This window comes from Rhineura floridana, chromosome 11, assembly GCF_030035675.1.
Source record: "Rhineura floridana isolate rRhiFlo1 chromosome 11, rRhiFlo1.hap2, whole genome shotgun sequence".
NCBI lineage: Eukaryota > Metazoa > Chordata > Lepidosauria > Squamata > Rhineuridae > Rhineura > Rhineura floridana.
Genome location: NC_084490.1, coordinates 31,779,217 through 31,795,105, shown reverse-complemented (window position 1 = coordinate 31,795,105; position 15,889 = coordinate 31,779,217).

Here is a 15,889-nt window from a genome sequence, read left to right as displayed (position 1 = left end):
TGTGAAAGACCAACCCAAATTGTGTTTGCATTTTTACAGATTTGTAGGGCAGTCCAATATCTCAGAGAGGAGGTCAGGTCTCCTGGTCCCCTGGTGCATTCACTATAGCTGCCCAATTTCCCTGCTTTTTAAAGTTTTATAGAAATATCTGTTGGCTATAGGTACATACTAAAACTGTAAGGTTTGTTGCCTATTAGTGAATTTATCTGCTTTTTGATCTGGGAGGTAAGAAATAGGATCCTGTGCAAGCTTGCTGAGAATGAATTAATCATTTGCGTGCTTATTGAGTTCAGTGGGATTTACTCCCCTGCAATCATGCTTAGTATATGTGAAACTGACCAGAGGGGATGTGGAGGGGAGGAGGAGGAGGGAGGAGAGGAGGGGCAGAGGGGCGGAGGGGGAGGGAAGCAGGCAGGAGGGGGAGGGGAGGAGAAGGACAGGTTTGATCATTTGTATGTTTATTGAGTTCAATGGGATTTACTCCTGTACAATCATACATAGGATCGGTAAAACTGACCAAGGGGAAGGGATAGAGGGCTGGAATGGGCAATGAAGGAGAAAGAAGGAAGAGGGGAGGAGAGGAGAAAGGAAGAGGAGAGTGGAAAGAGGGGAAAGCCAGGCTTTTAGAACACTGACAGTTGGTTCTTACTGAACATGCCCAATATTATCATTCAGTTCAATGCAAAATTATTTAAATTAATTAAAAAACAGCCAGATGTTTTTTTTAACTTTTAAACTGCAGAAGATGAAGGTCATAGTATGGGGCAAGGTCAGTATTAGGATTACAGGTACTCTGTGAACATGGGTGATTTTTAATGAATTTCAACAGATTATGAGGACTCCGACAGAAAGAAGTCCAAAAGGGGTCAGGGTTTTCTCTCTCTCTCTTTAGAATTTGAACTCTCTACTCTTTCAGACAGTTTTGTTTATCACCATGAAAATTGACAGGGTTGTTAAGCAAGCATTTCTGAAATCAGGATTATAAGTTTTGTAAGGTTTTGTTTTGAAATGAGCTGATGGAAAGCATCAGAATGGGAAAGGGGTATTTTCAATTTAACATTGCGGAATGTGAAAAATTCACACTGGCTATAGTATACTGCCCTATAACTACTTTATAGCAAATTGGACCATTGGTCCATCATACTCAAGGATCAGTATTTTGTGGCCCTTCAGATGTTATTGGACTTCAGCTCTCATTTTTCCTGGCTAACTTGTAGTCCATCAACAACTTGGAGGGCAACACATTCTTCATCCCTGATCTAGCCAATATTATCCACTCAGATTGGCTGTTTTCTCATATGTACTTGCAATAATAATCAGAATAGCACTTGAATGGTGTCTTCACAATGTCTTATTAAATCACAAAAAGGTTCACTTAGAAATTAAATAAATACTTGTTTGTAGGATTTATTTTTCAGGCTGTCTGTGATTCACCTTTTTATTTCATCTTTTTAAAATAACAATGGTAATCAACATTCTGAAAATAAGTCTTTTTGGAATCCTGAAAAATTGTCTATAAACTGTTAATTAATTTCCTCAGGAAATTAGAGGAAAATTCAACAGATAGGTGTTTCTGATTCAGTTACTTGAAAGGCTTTCAGAGGTGGAATTAAGTGACCAAATGTCAGTGAATGTTAACCTGAGTTGGACCTTTTCATCTGCTGAAGATTGTTGCCATCAAATGTTAACCACAAAGACATTGCCCTTTAAAAGGAATAGAAAAAAATACAAGTCATCCATATTATATTTATTTTTCTGAGGAGAAAACAGAGAAATAAGGCATCTAGATTACCATTAATGAGATTATCATTCTTCCCAATTAATATAATGAAGTCTAATTATCATAACATTTTAGATGTTTATGGATTCAGTTTAAAAATTAATTGTTCCTCTAGAGACAATCTCATGGTTGCAATCTAGTTCAACTGGATCATGACATCCAAAATAATGATGATAAACACTTTTTGTATATATATTAGTTTAATTCCTACAATAAATAAATAAATGTTTCATGCACTGTTCTAGATAACTAAATGTGCCATAGCTCTTACTCCTTTCTTCTATTGGTTATAGCTATCAGTTGTGCTCTTAAAAAACTGAAGGAAGAAAAAATATTAGGTAGATGGCACAGGAATGCTAAGGAAAGTGATTTTGGAATGACAGAGGGCATGTTATTTCAAAATCAAATTGCTTTAAAATCTATGCTTAAATCCTTTCTCATTGCAAGAAATGAGGTACTGACTTTTTAAAAAAACTGTTATACAGGCTTGACAAAGAACATCAGGGCATAAAATTACATTCACATTCAACAACAGGATACAAAGAAAACCAAACTTGCTGCAATAAAGTTAGATTTTTCACTGCTGTTCACTTTTCCACATTCTAAATTAAGGCTCTGAACTTCTCTTCACCTTGTATCTGTTCTCTGGAATCTACATACTATAATTACAATCACCATAAAAAAAAGCACTAAACATATGCCATGTGGCTCATGCAAAAAATAATCTTAATTGGGGAATAGGTGATTGCCAAAATTTAGAAAACCCATTGTTCTGATCTTATTGTTCACTGTACTGTGGAAGCAAAAGACAGAATGAAAGGCTAGGGTCTGAGTCCTGGGAGAAGGTATCTCAGTTGCCATGATGGGATCAAGGGCTACACTCGGTGCTAGACCTCGTATAGAATCCCAATAGCTTTGAACAGGAGGCCAACTCAGGAAAAAAAATCATAGTGACTGAATGAATGGTTATATGGACAATGGATATGGGATCATGTACCAGTTCTGCTCTTGACAGCCACAAGTTCACTGTGTATGGGGAAAGAACTGCACTTTTACAGAGTACTATTCACATGGACAGAGTATTGACACCTAAAATGTGTGAAGGCTCTGATAAAAAAATATGAAAATGTGTGGAGCTGTGGATGGGTTCAGCGGGTTTTTGACACATAGCCAGATGCACATTCTGTCACCATGGATGTGTCATTTGGACAGGCCTGTGGCTCTCCCACTTTAGAAAATAGCACTTTCAAATCAAACCATTGGATATGTATATATGCACTTCATTTCATAGATCTCCCCATAAGCTTTGGATAGGATGTTTCTAATAACAAAAACTAAAGTGGCAAAACTTCAAACAAATATGTAAATATTGATAAGTAGAAAGATGAAACAAAATTCCTGCCAGAATTAAAATAGTGTGTGAGCTAAGGCATACTGGAATATTGGACAGTGAACTTTGAAAATTGAACAAAAACAGAAAGCTGAAGAAAATTATAATATTGGCTGGAGAAATGATGCTCTGCTCGCCCGCACACATCCTGGAAGATAGGCAGCATCATGTATCGCATGGAATATGCACACATGACGTGTGGCGTGGGAGGGGTGGAGCATCAGGGGCTTATTTAAGTCTGTAGTAACCCTCCTATTCTTCCTCTTGGCGCGCAATGAGGAGGTGGAAGGAAGTAGCATGGGACGAGAGTGGCAGCAGCTATTTGTGGTGGCCACATGGACGGTGCCATTTTAGGTGCTCAATTTAGCGGTGGTGAGGAGGCCGCATTTACGGGCCAAGTCAGCCTTGTTTTGCACTCCCCCCACAGATGGTTGGGGGAGGGCGACAGCAGAGGCCTAGACAGCCTGGTTTTTGCACCCCCCAGCAGGTGGTTTAGGGGGACAGTGGAGGCCCATTTTTCATGCCCACCCCCCCTGCATACAGTTGGGGGGGTGACAGCAGAGGCCTAGTCAGCCTGGTTTTCACAACCACCCCCCTCACAGTTGGGGGAGGGCAACAGCAGGCATCCTTGTGTGTGAAGATTTATAGGGGTACCACTGATGTCAGCTACCCCTCCCCCCCATAGTTGAGGTGACTTGCTGGGGCAGCCTAACCACCCATATATTAAAAAGGAATAAATAAATAAAATCCAGTCCCCCGCAAACACAGCGGGCGATATAAGGAAGGGATTGTGCTCCCCTTTAGCGTTCAGGACTTCCCCCCCCATAAAATAAAGGCCTCTGGGCATTTTAAACCACACACACCCCTTAGCCCAGGGCAGATTGTGGGAGAGAAGGTGGCACGGGCCTTTCAGCCCCCCCATACACCTGGGATAGGTTTTGGTGTAGTGGTTAAGGTGTTGGACTACAACTCAGGAGACCAGGGTTCGAATCTCCCCAACAGCCATGAAGCTCACTGGGTGACCTTGGGCAGTCACTGCAGGCTCAGAACAAATTATGGGAGAGGAGGCTGCACAGGCTTTTTGAGCTTGTCAACACAGGCCCTCTTTTCCCCCATTTGATTGCCAAGGCTGGATGTGAGTTCAGCCTAGGTAGGGGGTACAAGATGGTGACAGATGTGGGTGAGGTCCTGGCAGCCTCTATTGGCCATTGTGCAGGGCTCTTTGGTTAGGCTTATGGCCTTTTGCTAGACCCGGGCCTATATTAGGTTTAAGGTACTTTATTCTATTAATTTTATTACATGGTGGCTGCATTGGGGGGTCCAGAGCTCTTTGGCTTCTGACTTCTTGCTAGGCCCAGGAATATATTAGGTTGAGGTAATTAATTATATTATTATTATTATATTACAGGGTGGCCTCTGTAGGGCCGGGTGAGCCTTTTGAATCTTTCATATTTAGATACTAATGGTATGCAGAGATGACAGGGTTTGCTAGAAAATGTCTAAATCACCATAACTTAGGTGACAGTGATCCTTTTCTGAGTGTCAGTTCCATGTTACTTGTTAACACTGAGAAGAGCATGCAAACTTCTGCAGGGAATTGAAGGTCTAGCAGATTATAATGTGGCTTCAGGGCCAGCTCCAGGCATGCAGGGGCCCTTGGGCATCAGCTTGCCCTACTCCCCCGGTGGGTGGGTTGGTGTGCATGGCCCCCCTACCTGTCTAGTCTTTACCATTGCCCTTAATGAAGATGGTGACTGCTGTTTCCCTAAGGGGAATGAAGCCTCCGCCGCCATCTTTGTTGATGGCACACATGCATAATGTGCACACACATCTCTGCCATCAACTAAGATGGCGGCAGCAGCTTCCGTACCTTAGGGAAGCTGCGGCCGCCATCTTCATTAAGGGCAATGCTAAAAAGCCGGATGACAGGTAAGTGTGGGGCGTGGGGTCACGGATCATGGAAGGGGAGCTCCGGGGCCCTCAGGCCAGTGCCCAACCTGGCCACCCTTTAGAACCATCCCTTTGTGGCTTGATGGGAGGATAGGAATAAAGAGGAAAGCCAGACTACTTATAAGGCTCTTATCCTCATTTCCAGGATCTTAGACTTTACTGAAACAGGGGCTGTTTTCACAGGATCTTAGATTCTTGAAAGCACAGAGGCTGCCTTTTAAGATCCAGGCAGACTCTTCACTCTTTCCTGATAATTTTACGACAACAAAACCTTTTTTGTTAGGATTTCTGATATCATCTACCTGAAGTCATATATAGCACGCAACTTTTACATTGGCTCTTCTATTTTGATATGTATGATATCAGTTACTTGAAATCAATATAACATGCAAATTTTACATTTTGAACATCTATTCTGATTGGTGTTTGGAAAACCGCTAGGAGAAAGCTGCAGTGGGTCCAAATATTGGTGACAGCAGCATATCCTCAGTCTCTATGCTTTAGGGGAACTGGGTTAGCTGCAATGAAATAGTAGTTGGTAAAGTGTACTTATTCATGAATGATTTCCTTCCTTTCTTGCAGAAGGAAGTGAGATATGAGGCCAGAGGCCTTCAAAGGGATAAGAAGAAGCCCCCAGCATAAGATGCTCAGGGACATGTGTCCCTCTCCAGTTAGACTCAAGGTACTACAAACTTTGCTTACAGGCTACCTGGTTTAAGGGGAGGTTTGTCTGTGTTATGGTGTTTTCCTTTTGGTTTCCTGATCCCATACTCCAACTCCCAGCTTGCCTTCATGGCCTACAATCTTAAATCTGTCTTACTTATTGCAGTAATTGCCAGGAAAAGATTGTAAAGATGTACAGTTGGGCAGGGTTCTTGGCCCCTTCCCGGATGCCCCAGTTGGTGTAGAACCCTAAGAGGCAGAGGGTAAATTACACCTGATTCACCACCAGTCTTATTTAAGGGGTCAGGCAGTAATGGGTTCATACCAGATAGTCTAGGAACAGTGCACTACACTTCATTCAACGTGGTGCACACCTGTGGCAGAGGTGCCTTATGCATTTTTATGTGACAGAGCATTATCTATGCACTGCTATATTTCTCACATGGAGTGCTTCAGCTCCTTCTGGGAAGGGGCAGTCAGGAGACAAGTGGGCTCAGAAGCAGTGGAGCACTATCTGTATAATTGGCTGTTCATAGTTATGGCAGATTTTGGGGTGCATGTTAGCACCTGAGGTCACAGTTTATAGTATGGCTATGTAACTGGGGTTTCCCTTGACAGCGGGGAATATGGTAGATCCTGCCCCTATGTTCACCTTTCTGGGTATCAAGATTGTCTCTGGGGCCAAGGGCTGCAGGCTGCCTGGAGACAAGCTTGAACTGTTGCAGATCAGGATCCTGGAGTTTGCAGGGGCCATGAAAGTGTTTCCTTTCTGCTGTCCAGGTGTTAGGGGTCTTTTACGGTGGGTTGTGATGCCATGACAGGGCTTTCACAGCCTTACTACAGGTTCAGAGTTATGGCTGCCATATGCCCCAACCTGGCTGTGCTCTTTCCTGCGGCTGCAGGCCTGGATTCAGGAGGGGTTAACTAGGGATTTCACCTTTCATTAACTCTTTTCCGGTGTGTTGGAGGTCAACTTATGGGCAGAAAGGCCAATGGCCATAGGCCAGGTTTCGTAACTCCTTTAAATTAAGGAACACTAGGGTTATCCCTTGTCTGTTCCTTTGTTCTTGGAGATGTTTCGGTAGTGATGTACAAACCGCACCTTGGGAGATTGGGGAATGGAGTCGGAGATGGCCATAAACATATATGTTGCCCTAGCATGATCATCAGCTATCAGAATGCAGGAAGGGATTCCCAGGAGTTCAGGGCTGCAGGGGCTGTGCGAAGGTGGCCTATTCCTTTGAACTGCACGGTGGAATTCTTGTGGATGGTAGAAATAAAAGCCCATTTGTCAGTGTGCTACAAGGTATGCGGGTGGAGTTGTTCTTTCAGGCCAAGGCAGAGGGCTTTCAGGACCATGCAGACGACTCCAGGATATGTCATGTGCTGAGTGGCTGTGCAAGGAAACACCCACATACCCCTGATTCTCATCCCCACCTGGGAATATTAGTCAGGGAGGTGCCCAGTGGTCCTCACCCTTCAAAGTTCAGCAGTTGCATGCGGCAGTCCTCACACTAATTTGGAGCCTTTTGGAGGGGGCAGGAGTTGCTGGGGCCAGGTCAGACTCTTCACTACAAGTTTGTGGCCAAGGTTAGTTTTCAGGCATACCAGTGGTGCAAGGGTCACACCATCATTTTATCCTGCCCCAGGACTGGACACCTGCCCTGTGAGGGCATTATAGTGTTCTTGGATACCTGAGGCCCAAGGCCTCTGATACTCATGAGGAGAGATCTCCACACACAAAATCCAGTTTAGCATCACAAGGGCTTGGAGCGGACACCATGGGGGTTTTAGGGACATGCTCCTCCAGAATTTGAGTTGCCTACATGGTAGTGGAATTGCCTACCTGACACAGTCTATCTTGGGTTTTCATAAAGACAGGTGCAGGCGATTGGAAGGTGGAACTATGGGGCGTACTGAATACATTCACCTTTGGGGCGAGCCTATAGGTCCAGGACCCAGCATTCACAATTGTTTCTGTTTTGGCAGGTTGCTGGATGGGGATGGAGCAGATGAGCAGCCTACTCTGCAGCCATGGCTGATCATATGGGCTGGCCTTGGGGCAGCAAGCTCACATTGGTTCATAGCTGGGCCTCAGATGGTGGGCCACAGTTTGTTGGCTGGGTCGACAGAGTATGAGCTGGGATGGGCTCCTACCTGCTTTGTTCCAGCATGGTTCAGTGCAGACAGTTCCACATGTGGTGGTCATTCCCTTGGGTGGGAATGACCTCGGTTACTTGAAGCAAGGCCTTCAGATGGCAGGCATGTGAGGACATGCAGTTGACAAGGCAACAATGGCCTTTGGTACATCTGCTGTGGTCAGACATTCTCCCACACAGGGTGTGGCATGGTGCATGGGACCCGAAGGGGATTGATCGGGCATAGAAGAAGGTCAACCGGCAGATTCGGTTAGCTCTTCTTGAGCATGGAGGGTTGGCTGTTCCACATCCCCACATACAGCATTCGAGGGTTGAGCTTTATAGGGCTGATGGCATTCACCTGTTAGATGCAGGGAACAACATATTCTGGGGAGACCTGAAGAGGTGTCTGCGAGAGGTGCTTCTTGGCAGTGGGGAAAAGGGGGACTAAATAGAGATTTGTCCCCCTTTTGTGGCGGGAAGGTGTGGGAAGGGAAGTAGGTAAGGACAGCTAGGTGCCCCCCTTATGCACCTTTGGAGGTGATTGGAGGTTCCAGAGGCCTGTCTGTCAGGGTTTTATGGCTCAAGGACAGGATATGGGCTGCCTCTGGGGCCAACTTGCCTCATCCACCCTGAGTTTTAGGGCCCCGGAGGGGGTGATGTGGGAAGGCCTCCCTACTCACCTACAGGGTGTGGCTGGGGTAAGGGGTAAGCAGGTGGGCTTGCCCTTCCCTCCAGCAGGGGCTGGTCACCCGAGATCTGTATGGCAAGCTGCTTGCTTATAGACAGTTCCCACACCTAGGTTTTCTCTCTGCAGGTCACATTAAAAGGGGTTTTTGTTATAGTTAATAAAGTGGTGCTTTGTTTAACCCAAACTGCTGTGTCTGTTTTATTTTACCCATCAGCCACAATTCAGCTTCTTATAAATCTTTGATTTCATATAAGAATCATTTTTACATTTTTACATTTTTAATATTGTGAATATATGCTTGAATATAAATGAGAATTATCTGGTGAAATCTTCTGGATCCTAGAAAATATATCCAGTGGTTTGGACTTTAGTACCCTGCATAGTTTCTTGTCCAGCCCATGAATATGAAAAGCAATAAATAACAATATAAAAGCATGCACATTTTGCAAAATCCAGCTTTTTCCTCATGTACAACCCACCCCTTATTTTATTCTAAGAGATTTTTTTATCTGTGATAAAAGACAAGCCTATGCAAGCAAATGTATTTCCTCAATGCTGTGTTGATTTGCTTGTTTTTCAGGACTGTGAAAGACCAACCCAAATTGTGTTTGCATTTTGACAACTTTGTAAGGCAGTACAATATCTCAGAGAGGAGTTCAGGTGTCCTGCTCCCTTGGTGCATTCACTATAGCTGCCCAATTTCCCTGCTTTTTAAAGTTTGGTAGAAATATCTGTGGGCTATAGGTACATTCTTAAACCGCAAGGTTTTTTGCCTACTAGCAAATTTCCCTGCTTTTGAATCCGGGAGGTAAGAAATGGGATCCTGTGCAAGTTTGCTGAGAATGGATTGATCAATTGCATGCTTATTGAGTTCAGTGGGACAGAGGACAGGGACAGAGGGCTGGAGTGGGCAGCAGAGGAGGAAGAAGGAAGAGTGGAGGGTAGGAGAAAGGAGGAGAAAAGCGGAAGGAGGGGAAAGGCAGGCCTGATCATTTGCAGGATTATTGAGTTTGATCGGATCTACTTCTATGCAATCATGATCAGGATAGGTAAAACTGACCATGGGGAGAGGGAGGGGGAAGGGGAAGGAGCATATTGGAGGGGGGCAAAGGAAGGGGGAGGGCAGGTTTCATCATTTGCATGGTTATAGAGTTCAATTGTATTTACTTCTGTGCAAACATGCTTAAGAAAGGTAAAACTGACCATGGGGAGGAGGAAGGGGAGGGGGAGGAGGGGGAAGGGGAAGGGGAAGGAGGGGATTGGAAGGGGAGGGGAGGGAGGGGTAAAGGAAGGGGAGGGAAGGGGCAAGAGGAGGGATAGAAGTGAGGAGAAGGGAGGGTGGGTTTGTTCATTTGCATACTTTTTGAGTTCAATGGGATTTATTTCTGTGCAATCATATTTGAAAATGTAAATGGATTGCCTTCAAGTCGACTGGAGTTTTGGCAACCCTTTGAATAGGGTTTTCATGGTAAATGGTATTAAGATGTGGTTTTACCATTGCCTTCCTCTGAGACTGAAAGGCTCAAGGTCACCCAATGAGCTTCATGGCTGTGTGGAGATTCAAACTCTGGTCTCCCAGGTCGTAGTCCAACACTGACCTGGGGGAGGGGCAGGGGGGGAGGGGATGAGATTGGGTGGGTGGCACTGGGCAGAAGGGAAGCCCCTTTCCTTTCCAAAAGGAAAGCATTGTGAACAGTATCATTGCTTTTCAGCATTTCCCCCACCGTTTTATTCTACAGAAGGCACATGTAGCCTCTTGGAGGCTGGGCCTGGCAACCAAGAGGTTTTCTGCATCTTTAAAAGTTGTGCAGGGGGAAGGGAGAATTCTGCCTTGTGGTTTTTCCCATTACAATGTTGCAAGAACACCTGCACTTGGCTGACGTTCTCTTCTCCTAAAGATACAGGATCAGTCTCAGGCCCTGAACCTGGCAACCCTACCTCCCACCCAAATTTAAAACAAAGCTGTCCCTGGCCACATCCACACCAGGCCTCTATTACACTTTGGACAAACATTATTTATTTATCTATTTATTTAGTGTATTTATATACCGCCCCATAACCGAAGCTCTCTGTGCCGTTTAAAATAACTAAAAACATTAAAAACAAATATACAAATTTAAAAACACATATTTTAAAAACAATTTAAAAGAATTTATCATGGCTTCTCTCAAAGCCATGGCTCAAAGCCAATCATGGCTTCTCTCAAAGAATCCTGGGAAGTGTAGTTAGTGAAGGGTGCTGAGAGTTGCTAGGAGATGCCCTGTTTCTCTTACAGACCTTTAATCGGAGTGGCTGCCTGTTAAATCATTCTCTCAGGGGAATAGGAGTCTCCTCTCAGCACCTTTCACAAACTACACTTCCCAGGATTCTTTGAGGGAAGCCATGACTGTCTCAAGTGAAATCAAGTCTGCTGTGGGTGTGGCCCTCTGATTAGCCAAGCTCAGCAGCTGTGAGGCTTTTAGAACACTGACAGTTGGTTCTTACTGAGCATGCTCAGCGTTATAATTGGGTTCCAGCCAAAATTTCTTAAATTAATTAAAAATCACCCAGGCATTTTTTTAACTTTTAAACTGCATAGGATGAAGGTCAGAGTATGGGGCAAGGTCAGTATTAGGATTACAGGTACTCTGTGAACATGACTGATTTTTAATTAATTTCAACAGATTATGAGAACTCCTAGAGAAAAAAGTCCAAAAGGGCTCTGGGTTTTTTTTCTCTGTTTTTAGACTTTGAACTCTCTAATCTCTCTGATTATTTTGTGTATCGCTATGAAAATTGAGTGGGTTGTTAAGGAAGTGTTTCTGTGTTCAGGACTGTAAGTTTGGTAAGGTTTTATTTTGAAATGAGCTTATGGGAAGCATCAGAATGGCATGGGGGTATTTTCAATTTAACATTGCAGAATGTGAAAAATCCACGCTGGCTATAGCATACAGCCAGTTTTGTGGTTGTATAATTAATGTGTGCATAATAATGCATGCATCTATGAAAATGAATAATAATGTGCATAATAATGCATACATTCATGAAAATAACATAAAATATATTGTAGTAGCAAAAATATTGTATCATTTGCATAAATGTGTATATTAGGAGAAATTCACGCAATTATACTAACAAATTTCCATTAGATTTTTTTAATTGGTGCAGAAATGTAGACAAGTGAATAGTAATGGAAGAATGAGAAACTAAGAGAAACTTAAACTGAGTTATTCATCCACTGTTGGTCACTGATGTGGTGTTCAGATAATACATGTGTTCTGTATTAATTTGGAGTGGGTTCAGGAGATTGTAACTCGAACCATAAACCAATGTAACTTAAGGAATCTGCTAATATAGGAAATAACAACAACAACAACAACAACAATAAATTAAATTGGCTCATTGCCTGGAATGTTTAATTAGTCCACTATGCCTCCTTTCGTTACAAAGAGGTTATCAAAATATTCAGTCCCCCTCAGAAAAATAACCAGATGCAATTGTCCTCTGCATTCTATCTGGAAATAACATGTTGACTTTAAAAAAAAAAAAAGCTTAAACACCAGGTCTGTAAGTGAGGCACCCTCTCTATACTGTTTTAGATATCCACTAAGAACTTTTTTTAATTTCAGCAAGCCTATCCCATCATATATTTCAGCTATGTATACTTTTAAAAAAAATCATCCTGATTTTATCTGTGTATTATTGATCATTATTTTATATTATTTTATGTAGAGCGCTTAAAGATGCATTTATTGGTTGATTAAGCATTTTAGGATTTATTCTAAATAAATAAACATGAGTCACAGGGGTTACTTCCCCCCCATTTGTTCAGTTAGTTAGAAAATACAGACCCCTTCCTCCCTGCCTCTGTTTTATCACCAAACACATATTTAACAAAGACAACCTAACTGGTTTGGGCCTGGGTAATATGAATATATTTGTGGCTGAGTAATTTCTCAGCATAACTTCCAGAATTACATTTTAAAAAATGTGGAAAGGCATAGCAAATGGCTATTCTATCATCAGTCACAGAAAACTGGAAAGGGTCTTTTAAACTAATACATGTTGTTGTTGTTGTTGTTGTTGTTGTTGTTGTTGTTGTTCCAAAACTGGAACTCATGGCAGCTTCCAGATAAAACACATATAGTTAAAACATACAGAGTCTAGATTAAAATAAAATTAAACTGTGTCCAATATTAAAACCGTACATATATAGCTAAAAAGTTCAAAAACTAGTTTAAAAATAATACAATTAACCATTGGCAATGCCCTTCAAGCCTTATCCTTAGAATTCTTCAATTCCAAAGTCTTGTTGGAATAAAAAGGTCTTTGCTTGATGATGGGAGGACTGCAAGGTGGGGGTCATTCTTACCTCCCTAGGAAGGGAATTCCAAAGCCTAGGGGCAGTCACCAAGAAGGCCCTATCATGCGTCCCCATTAGTTGTAGTTGAGAGGACGAGGGTATTGAAAGAAGGGCCTCTCCTGAGGATCTCAGGGCCCAGGCAGGTTCACACAGGGAGATAAGGTCTGATAAATAGTCTGGGCCTAAGCCATATAGGGCTTTATAGGTCATCACTAGCACTTTGAATTGTGTTTGGAAACAGACTGGCAACCAGTGGAGCTCTTTTAACAGGGGGGTTGTATGGTCCCTATAACCCACCCCAGTTAACATTCTGGCTGCAGCGAGTTGTACCAAATGAAGTTTCCAAACAGTCTTCAGAGGCAGCCCCACATAGAGCATGTTACAGTAATCTAAACAGGATGTAACTAAGGCATGTGTCACCATGGCCAGATCAGACGGCTCAAGGAATGGGCACAGTTGGCGCACTAATCTTAACTGTGCAAAAGTACTCCTGGCCACAACAGAAACCTGGGGTCCCAAAATTAACGCTGAGTCCAGGAGCACACCCCAACTGCAAACCTGTGTCTTCAGGGGGAGTGTAACCCCATCCAGCAGTGGCTGTATCCCTATTCCTTGATTCGCCTCATGACTGACCAGGAACACCTCTGTCTTGCCTGGATTAAGCTTCAATTTGTTCGCCCTCATCCAGTCCACCACTGATGCCAGACACTGGTTTAAAATTGAGACAGCTTTCTTGGAATTAGGTGGAAAGGAGAAATAGAGTTGGGTGTCATCAGCATATTGATGGCACCAAACCCCCGGACAACCTCTCCCAGTGGTTTCATGTAGATGTTAAATAGCATAGGGGACAAAACTGAGCCCTGAGGGACCCCACAGGCCAACAGCCAAGGGGTCAAACAGGAATCCCCCAGCACCACCTTCTGGGTTCATCCCTCCAGGAAGGAATGGAGCCACTGCAGAACAGTGCCCACAAGTACCATCACAGCAAGGCGGTCCAGAAGAATACCATGGTCGATGGTATCAAAAGCCACTGAGAGGTCCAGCAGAACCAACAGGGACACACTCCCCTTGTCCAGTTCTCTGCGTAGGTCATCCACCAAGGCGACCAAAGCTGTCTCCGTCCCATAACCAGGCCGGAAACCAGACTGAAATGGATCCAGATACTCTGTTTCATCCAAGAATCCCTGGAGCTGGGAGGCCACCACACGCTCTATTACCTTGCCCAGAAATTGCCTAAGATATGTTGCACATTTGATTGAAGAGTTAGTTGTATGAAATCCTGTTTGGCTTCCCTCAAAATTGCTGAGCCATTTTCACTGTAGGGGATTCCCTGTCCCACTCATGTATGCACATTTGATGCATTTGCTGTATGCAAATTATTTTAGACATATTTACAGACTGACATATTACACAGTCATTTACTTTTGTTGGGTATGAAACACACACAAACACATTCTCCTGGAACTAGAATACAAAATACTCTGCATTTTGGTAACAGAGAGGAAGCTCACCAATTGTTGCTTAAGGGCACAAGTTCCAACTGGATGAGCAAGTTGGAATCTGGCAGATCTCCAGCTCAGTCAGCTGGTTCCCAGCTCAGCTGTGCAACACAGACATAACTCGCTCATCCTAGCTCAGCCAGGACTCAGCCAGCTGAGCCAAGACCGGCATAATTTATTTTATTATTTATTTATTATTTAATTTGTATCTCACACCTTTCCTCCCAGCAGGAGCCCAGGACAGCAAACAAAGCGTTAAAAACACTTTAAAACATCATAAAAACAGATCTTAAAATACATTAAGACAAAACAGGATTAAAAACATTAAAAAACCACAACTTTAAAAACGGGTTTAAAAATCATTTATGTAAGCCTCCAAAAGTGAGAAACAGCAGGATCTTCAAATCTAATGAAGAGTAGAGGTTGTTTTATGTCACTTACACAGCATAGTCGTTGCACTGTCAGTAACTGCTCTTCAGAAGAGAAGAGTCAAGATATGTACTATTTCAAAAAATATGTTTTGAAGAATGGCAGATTAGGTGGTGTACTTCCAAGCCTGCTGGATTGTAAGCATGTAGCTCACTAGCCTTTCAACAACAGTTTTTCATTACCTAGGTTTTTTTGACACAACTATGCTGACAAATTTCCATGAGTTTCTTTTAACTGGCGCAGAAGTGTGGAGAAATGAACAGTAATGGAAGAATGAGAAACGAAGATAAACTGAAACTGAGAGGTTTATTCACCCTTGGTCACTGATGCAGTGTTCTGAATATACATGATTTACATGTTACATGTGTTCTGTATTAATTTGGAGCGGGTTCAGGAGATTGTAACTGGAACCATAAACCAATATAACTTAAGGAATCTGCTAATATAGGAAATAATAACAATAACGATGACGATGACGACGATGATGATGGTGGTGGTGATGATAATAAATCGAATTGGCTCGTTGACTAGTCATATGTTTAATTAATCCACTATCCCTTCTTTCTTTACAAAGAGGCTATCAAAATATTACATCCACCTCTGAAAAAATAACCTGATGCAATTGCCCTCTGCATTCTATCTGGAAATTACATGTTGACATTTTTTAAAAAAAACAAATAAGCTTAAACATCAGGTCTGCAAGTGAAACTGCAACATTTATTTTTACCCAAAAGCCTCCAAAGTGCTGTGGTGATCTCTTTATTCCTTACGCTATAAATAATGGGATTCATGACAGGGGGAATAATTGAATACATCACAGCAAGCATCAGACCCATGGTTGAGGAGGACCTAGAGGTTGGTTGCAAGTAAGTAATGCTTCCAGTGAAGAAGAACAAGAAAAGGACAATGAGGTGGGGAAGACAAGTGGAGATAGCTTTTTTCCTTCCCTGTACAGAGGGGATCCTCAGCACTGCTTTAAAAATCTGCAGATAGGAAATAATTATGAA